Source organism: Ischnura elegans (assembly GCF_921293095.1).
Source record: "Ischnura elegans chromosome 13 unlocalized genomic scaffold, ioIscEleg1.1 SUPER_13_unloc_4, whole genome shotgun sequence".
In the NCBI taxonomy this organism is placed as follows: domain Eukaryota; kingdom Metazoa; phylum Arthropoda; class Insecta; order Odonata; family Coenagrionidae; genus Ischnura; species Ischnura elegans.
The window spans coordinates 10,187,243-10,196,192 of record NW_025791660.1 but is presented as its reverse complement, the minus strand read 5'-3'; the positions used below and the strand labels follow the sequence as shown (position 1 = coordinate 10,196,192).

Here is an 8,950-nt window from a genome sequence, read left to right as displayed (position 1 = left end):
AATAATGAGACAGCCCAGTTATAGCCAACACGGGGATTGAACAGACATTTCACACAGTTATCCACAAGTTTACTCCATCAGATACATGCAATTTCTATCAGAAGATTTCCAGTGTTGTACAAGTGATATTGACAAAAAAATATTAGCGTGGTTCAGCTTTCTGCCTCATACATTACAACTGGAAAAGACCTCAACCGACAATGGCATTACTGTGAGTAACTTCCCATAAATATACTCATTTCTATAACAGGCACACTCTCTTTCTTATTGCAACTGAGAAATTTGTATAACTGAAAGTGGTTCAAATCAGGTTTCACTGTGTACTATAACATAACTTACCAACTCATTGTCCCTGGGCAGTACCAAGTCTGGCACAGGAAGGTATATTTCAGTGGTTTGGGATGAGCATGTGTGCTGTGAATTCTTTTCAATCACATCTTGAATGCAGCCCTTGGTCTCCACGGAATGCCCCGAATTGTCATCAGCTGCCCCTTCTCCTTCAAAACTCTGCAGAAAAAGTAAGAGAGAAAAAACACTCACCTCCTAAAAATACATAAATGGGATGCTCTAAAGCAATACAAAAAATGATGTTCAACATACTGTCTATGCTTTCATATACAAATGGAATGGTGTCAGCATGCCTATTAATCAAGTTTTGGGTCTGGTAAATATGGATCTCTGTAGTCAAATAAGTGATGTCTCAGTTGGTGGGGCAAAATTCATGTTTGTGCTTGTTGATGATTAATCCAGGAAGCCATTTTGCTATTTTTTTGAAATCCAAAAGTGAAGCATTTGATTGATTCAATGAATTTAAAGCTTGGGCTGAGAACAGGACAGATAAAAGGATTAAGGTAGTAAGATCTGTCAATGGTCTTGAATTACCTAATCAAAAGTTTGATTCTTTTTAAGGGTACATGGAATAGAGCATCAGACTAGCACCCCATATACCCCTGAACTGAATGGTATGGCAGAATGTGCTAATCACAAAATATGTGTAAAGACTAGATGCACGTTGTTTGATTCAGGCTTACCAAAGCGTTATTGGGTGGAGACCTGTAACCCTGCAGTCTACATTAAAAACCGTGTACCACATAGAGCCATTCACGGTAAGACTCCAAAAAAATTGTGGGGAGGAAAAATGTCATCTTTCAAAAATTTAAGGTTTTTTTTGGTGTTGCATTATCATGTTCATGATCATGTACCTGATCAGAAAAGAAGTAAGTGGGTTGCTAAGGGGAAAAGGTTAATTTTGTTGGGTATTGTGAAACAAGAAAAGGTTATATACAAGTCGATCAATATAATACCTCAAAAGTCACTAAGGCTAGACATGTTTTGTCAGAAAATTATAAGTGGCCTAATGTAGGGGATGAAAGTGAATCCAATAATGATGGGGTGTACCATTTTTTATCATTTTCTCCTAGGAATGAATCTAGTTTGCCTTTAAATAATGATAAGTCAATTGGGTTTAATGAGATTAGAATGGAAGGACCAACGACAGACAGTCAAGGTTGTGTTTTTGATGGGGAATTAGACTCCAATAATGATGCCCTTGGTATTGAAAATTGTGGTGAATCTATTGAAGGCAGGGAATCCAGTATTGAGGACTTTGGAGGATACCCTTTAAGAAATAGGACCCCTAAACTTTACCCTGACTTTGTACCTTCATTTTTAGCTTCGAGTAGTTCTGAAAGTGGCAAGGATCCTATTTCCATTGATGACGCCTTGGCTGGCCCAGAAAGGTCATACTGGAAAAGGGCACTGGATCGGGAAATGCAGTCCTTTGAGTGTAACAAAGTGTGGGACCTGGTGACCTTGCCATATGGAGCTAAAGCTAAAGCTTGTTGAAACTCAGTTCATGTTGTGGCTTCGTCACAAAATCCTTGGAGCCAGGAGAAGGCCTTCAAATCGTCCCATTAACAGAAAATTCTCGTTACCCCTGGAATATCATGTTCATGTGAAGTATCCTAACATCCTTCTTTTCAAGTCACGAACTTGCATTTTAAATAGAGATTTAGGGTAACAGTTATCACTGCTTAATGAACAAAAAAGCTAAATTTTTTAATGCTGAATTTGTTTCTGCAATAATAATTGTCAGAGAAGTTGCGTTTATAAGGATAAAATCACTAACTAATAATTTTACGCAGTGGTGTCTCAGAAACTGAATTGGAATGTGTTTATTTTGTTGTTGACCACTTTATATATCTAACCATGCCACATTGAAGAAAATATGGGGTCCAAGATGAAGATATTTAGCTTCTAAATAGAATAGGCACCGATCACCATAGGATTACTCCGTGTAACATGTGATACTTCTGACAGAAGATAAGTAGCTTTGCGAAGATAAGATTTGCTTAAATGAAAATAGATACACATGGCTATGCTTTTTGCCCAGTATTGTACAATTAGTTAAGTTGCCCAACTGAAGGATACACAATTTAGAGAGGCTACCCATAAGGACACATATATTTACACTTTCACAACTGAAGGCCATTCACCTCTGTTTTTAATGTAGAAGAGCAAATAACTTACCAAGATATAGGCTTTTGGTAGTTCGCAGTCTGTCACAGGAATGTAGGTTTTAGTAAGTAGTACACAGCCTGCAAGCTGCAAAGATCTCTTACTTCAAAACCACCAAATTCTCTATTTTCAAAATTGATGCCTTTAAATAGGATCATTGATGTGGAATAAGTGTTCCTTACATTTCATTAACTTGCATATAGATAAATGGGAACTAAAAATTAAGGTCCTTTAGTTTGTTAGTTACTTGATTATATGTCGTAATATCATAATAACATGTTTTATATTTCCTTCACTTTTGATGTACTAGACTGGAATAAAGTTTGGTGAAACAACTTTTGTCAGACCAATTATTACAATTTTTGTTTTTCATGTAAAATATTTTTATAAATAATGATTTTGATAGATTTTATGCTGCATCTAAAATTTTGCCTGTGTCATAATCAGAAGTGTTGTTTTTATTAACTTTTTCACAAACCTTAAGGATTAGAGTACCACTTTTCAAGGTCAGTGTACAGAATATTTTTAATAATTATGTTGTAAAACAATAATAAATTAAGGAACAAGACATATAGTGGCGGAGGTGTAGCTTGCCGGTGCCCACTTGTAGTTGCGGCCACCTAGAATCCCAGCCAGCTAGCAGCTGGCAAGTGGCTCTCATGCTTTAAGCGGTGAGTGTCAGCAGAGCATTCAAACTGCGCTTGGCACCTAATGTATGAATTTTGGCATCTAAAAGGCAAATTTGCGTATATATATCATGAAAGTCCAGTCACCGCTTCTATGTCGTATTAATTTGCGCACATTGCATCCATATCGCTTTTGCGATACTCAAGTGTCTCAAACGATGGTTAATTTAAAGAAATATTTATAAACTCAAATTTTGAAAAAAAAGGTACTGACATTGCTAAACTTATGAACCTGACAACAGCACATTGATCAAGGGTAAATGCTATTATAAAAAAAATTCAAAGCAAAGTAAATTGATTATAAACAATAATAATTCCTTCCATGAACAATAAAACTACCAATAAACATAATGATATGGATAAAGACCATACATCAGTTCTTATTTTCATACACAGATCTACATACTCATGAGAGCATTTACTGAATTAAAAAATCATTACTTATGTATCCTTATATGAATACAACATTTATGTTTCCTTAGATTTCTCTAATAAAATGAATCAAGTAAGAGTTCCTTTACATTACTCAAATACACTTTGCTCCTTTGAAGTTAAATCACTTCTTATAACTGCATAAAACTGAAGTTAACCATTGAAATCCGTTGAGATTAATAGGAGATAACAATGCAGATTACAAATTTGAGGAAAGAAGATTTGTAAAAATTATTTTATGTTAATGTCAACTATGCTGTTTAATGAAAGCATATATAATTGATTTCAAATAAAAAATGGGATCCCTGAGGCAACCTGATATCACCATGAAGTATCTCTTACAGTCTCATGGAGACTTTGTGCAAGAGATGTCAAGAAAGAAGATGCAACTTTTTTTACTTGAAAGTAGGCAATTAGATATGAATAATGTTGAAGGGTTTCATCCATATACGCCCGGGTTTGAGGGAAAAAAGCATTTAAAATATAAAAATAATCACATTGAATTTAATTAAATAATTTGGCTAATTGTTTCAATGCCAGTTTGGCCTAGGGGTAGCCCACCGCACTTTCATTTTGAAAGAGCAGGGTTCGAGACTCTGAGAGAGTAATTTTTTTCCAGTCAGCCACCATCATTTTTGTTCCATCTTCCTCAGATTAGTTGATTTCAGACGTTTAACGTTTTTTTTACTCCACTGCTTAAGAATAAGATCTATATTGACACTGATGTCAGCAAGATTCATCCAAGCAGGAGTGGTAAAACTGTGGTTCTGGCATCAACATGAAGGAAACTTATTTTCAGAGCCAATGATTTTAAACATACTGTCTTTAAAGAGTTGCCCAGGTACCGTGAGGGAGAAAGATATAATATCTGGGCGAACGAAAATTGACAAGCTTGAAATGATCGACAAATGGGTACACAATCGCTTTGTGGAAGCCAGGAACAGGTGATGATGTGGACTTTACAAGAATAGGCTGTTTCAGGGTGATTTCAGCACATATCTTCAGGATTTTAATTCTAAGACAGTGCTCCATGGGTTGCATCTTTCAAGAAGAGACACCTAATCGTGCAACTAGTACAGGTTAATTCATGGAGTAAACAGACATTTAATCATGAACCATAATGCAAAAACCCCTACCGATTTAAAACGTTTTTACACTGTTTAATATCCCCAGCCACAATTATGATGCTTCTTACCTGCAACAAACATCTCAATACATAAAAAATAGTATTTCACCACAAAAAACATCTCTTAATATTAGGATACCTATAGAAATGTACCCATTTTTACACAGTAATTACTAAAAACCAAACTCTCAATTAATAAAGAACACACTTTTGTGTGCATGATTTTCATAGCACCAAAATCATGTAAACAAAATATTATTATCGAAGAATTGTTTGAATTAACGGTTTATATAAGCAAAGACTTAAAACATTTGATAAACAGCTGACAAAGATAATTTTAGCAAATAATATTGTTATTAAATCAATCAGATATGTTACAAATATAAAAAATGCACACACTTAATATTGTAACATTGCAACGAACAAGTACACTAAATAGCCAGGTATGTACAATAAATTTTCTTAACCTGTTTTGAGCATTTTAGATCGATTTGTTGAAATATTTCATTGGATATATCTTCGTGCATGTCAACTTCAAAATGGTTAATACACGTCTTAAAGTCCGCAAGTACGATTCTATAAATTATCTAAACTGTAAGTGCTGGAATTTAAAACCAAACATGAGGTAAATAGCAAAAGAAATACATCGAAAACATATTCCACAAAAATGTTCACGTTCATTGATATCTTTTTTGAGTTGGTCATTCATGAATTCGAATGATTCACTTCTTCGGCTATGATTGAATTGTAAACACTTAGTTATACCAAAATAAAAAAGCGACTTCGCTCGTCACCATTGAGTAAACAACTGCGAATTAACTAATGCCTCGTCAGGATCGACTAATTCGGAAGCATTATGTGGGGCATTGGACTCTTTTCACTGCTCTGTCGATCATTGCACAAGGGCCTTTAGTACCATCTAATGTTGTTCATTAACAAATTTAATACCCCATTAACGTTTGATGCCTAATCACAGCGAGTTTTAGCAAACGTTACATGTTCCAGTTTGATACAGTCATAAAGCATTATCATTTGCCCGTAATGGCAAGTGATTCATGAAATACACAATTAAGTAACTTTTTAAAATTACTGTTATCAGCAGTTCAACCAACAAATGCAAAAATCTTGCTAAATTTTCCATTCTCGTTGATATAAACTGAAAACTACTAATACCGGACTACACGGCACATAATCACGAACAAGTTAATATCTGTTTGTCATGTGGAAGTTACATGAGGCTTCTAATGAAAAAAATAAGAGGCACTCACCCTGAAGTAATTTCTGGACAAAAATTTTCTCAGTTCTGCGTCCGATTCATGACAAATATTTCTGAAATCGTAGAATTCGATGAGCTTTTTTAAGCACAGTAGACATAAAGTGGCAGGCAGGCCATCTCCCACAGCAATCTAAGAAAGGAATAAAAATATTTTCAAGAGATATCAGACGTACTCATAGAACGGAATAAAACAATAGGCAAGGAAATTGATAACATGTAACCCGGCACTTACTTTTAAGTCGACTAAATCATATAAGGCATTCTCTACAGTTATCTGGCTTGCCACAATTGAAGTGAATATGTTGTAATAATAATCATTTTTCTTCATGCAAAGTCTGCACGGGGTGCCCTCGGAATTCCTGTATAGAGACTCTGAGTAATTCCCAGTGGTAGCACTCATGGTTTCACAGCAATAACTAATTCAGTCTCTAAACCAGTTGTCTCCTCAACCAAAGCATCCACACAGCACTCAGTGATTACAAAATTCGTAATAAATTACGATCATTTCTATGACGTACACCAACGTAAAACATTTGAATTACTAAGATAAAGGGCGTGTTAAGCTCACATATAAATATGACCTCAAAAAGAAATCACATCGCAGCAGAGTAATCAGCAATAATATTTCAACTAATTCCATGTTTATTGACGCACTAAACTATAATAGATCAGATAAGCAAGGTTCAGCTCAGATTCCGAACTTTAGTTGCATTTTTTAGCACTAGAGGTCATCGTATGCAGTAGGCCTACAATCGATAAATGAGATTGTTCACGTTTCTCGGGTTAACAGATTTGAGTAAAACTTAATTGATTAAGTAATTGGGCTTTATTGCCAACAAAGAAAATACATTTCCTCACTACACACCATGGCCCCCTGGGCCCATGGTAACACACCAGGCTCACATACCAACACATACAGAGTGACTGCGAGAGACTGACCAGACTGGCTCTCCCGCCAACTAACGTGCGTAACCAACGTGCGCACACCAACGTGCGTACACCAACGTGCGCACACCAACGTGCGTACACCAACGTGCGCATGCGCATCAACAGTTTTGCGCAATATAGATGTACCACACATATATCCAACACACCTCCTTACATCTATATTGCACTTACACTAATTCAAACCCAACACATTTCGAAAACTTTCAAACTTTTGACGACACAAGGATTTAGTAAATACATCAGCAACATTATCCTCTGAATTTACCTTGACAATATCAATCATACCATCCCTAACACATTCATGCACATAATGGTAGTGTACCTCAATATGCTTTGAATTTTTAGTAAAATTACCATGCTTTGCAATATCAATTGCACCTGAATTATCTTCATAAACCTTCATTGGCTTTATTAATTGTACATCAAATGTACTCAATAACTCTTTTATAAATTTTAATTCACTCACTGCTTCTGACAAAGCTACATACTCTGCAAAAGTTGAAGCTTTCGTCACAGACTTTTGCTTTTTCGATTTCCAATATACAACATTCCCAAATAATCTTATAACATAACCTGTTGTGGATTTCCTATCCAAATAATCACCTGCCCAATCAGCATCAACATAACAATCAATAATATTTACACAATCATTCATTTTGTAACATAATTTCAAATCCTTTGTTAAAATTAAATATTTCAAAATTCTTAAAGCATACTTAAAATGCATTTCATTATAACAATTTTGATATCTACTTAAGTAATTAACGCTGAAACTTATGTCAGGTCTTGTAGCTGAACTTATGTATAATAAGGCACCAATTAAATTTCTGAATTTAATGTTTTTGTCACAGATATCCGCCTTCTCAATTTTTAAGTTTACTTCCATTGGTGTATTGTACAATTTACTATTTTCTAAATTATATTTCTTAACCAATGATTCAATATACTTGGTTTGATTTAATTTCAATTCATGCTTGTGGGACTCATATTCAATGGTAATCCCAAGATACTCTTTAACTTTCCCAAGATCTTTCATTTTAAATTTTTCAGATAGTAAGACTTTAACTTTCTGTATTTCTTTCTTATTTGCACCACAAATTAATAAATCATCAACAAAAATTAATAAATAAATAGAATCTTTTCCATTTCTAAGAGAATATAAGCAGGAATCAATATCACTTCTTTTAAAACCTAAATTTGCCAAAAATTCATCAAGGCATTCATACCAAGCTCTTGGACTTTCTCTTAAACCATATAAAGCTTTGAACAATTTACATACTCTTTTTGTACCATCTTCATAGCCTTTTGGTTGTTTAACATAAACTTCAGAAGTGACCTTGCCATTTAAAAAAGCAGTTTCCACATCCATTTGGTCGACTTCTAAACCCATCTGACAACAATATGACAAAAGAATTTTTAATGTCTGCATTTTTGCTACGGGAGAATAAATATCATCAATTTCATCGGTTTGCTGGAAACCTCTCACAACTAATCTGGCCTTATAAGTACCATCAGTTTTTTTTGTATACACCCATTTAACATCTAAGACTTTATTTTTAATATTTTTGACCAATTTCCAAGTGTTATTTTTAATTAAACAATCAATCTCTTTATCCATTGCCTTTTTCCATAATTTACTCTCGTTGGACTCAATCGCCTCCTCAAATGTATTTGGTACATCCGTTCTGCACATATTTACAAATATACCGCTATTGTACACATAATAATCATCAAGTTTCTTAGGAGGATTCCTGTCTCGTTGAGATCTACGAATTTCAGCTTCCCTCTTAGTGTCTGACTCTAATGATTCATTTTCAGAACTATCGTTAATTTCATCTTTCAAATCACTGTTTTCATTGTCCTCATGATCAGATTCATTCTCATTTAATCCAATACATACAACATTTTCTTCTACAATATCTACATGCCGTGCTACTATGACTGTACCATTTATTAGTACCCTGT

At 34.6% G+C, this 8,950-nt stretch overlaps 1 long non-coding RNA gene across 1 annotated transcript; it reads right to left on the bottom strand.

Moving 5' to 3' along the window:
- Positions 1-429: 429 nt before the first annotated feature.
- LOC124173226 lies at positions 430-6,308 on the bottom strand. Its single transcript, XR_006868462.1, has 3 exons — positions 6,270-6,308; positions 6,030-6,167; positions 430-507 (listed from the first exon to the last, which is right to left on the bottom strand). It is a non-coding gene; the product is annotated as an uncharacterized LOC124173226 (long non-coding RNA).
- Positions 6,309-8,950: the final 2,642 nt, after the last annotated feature.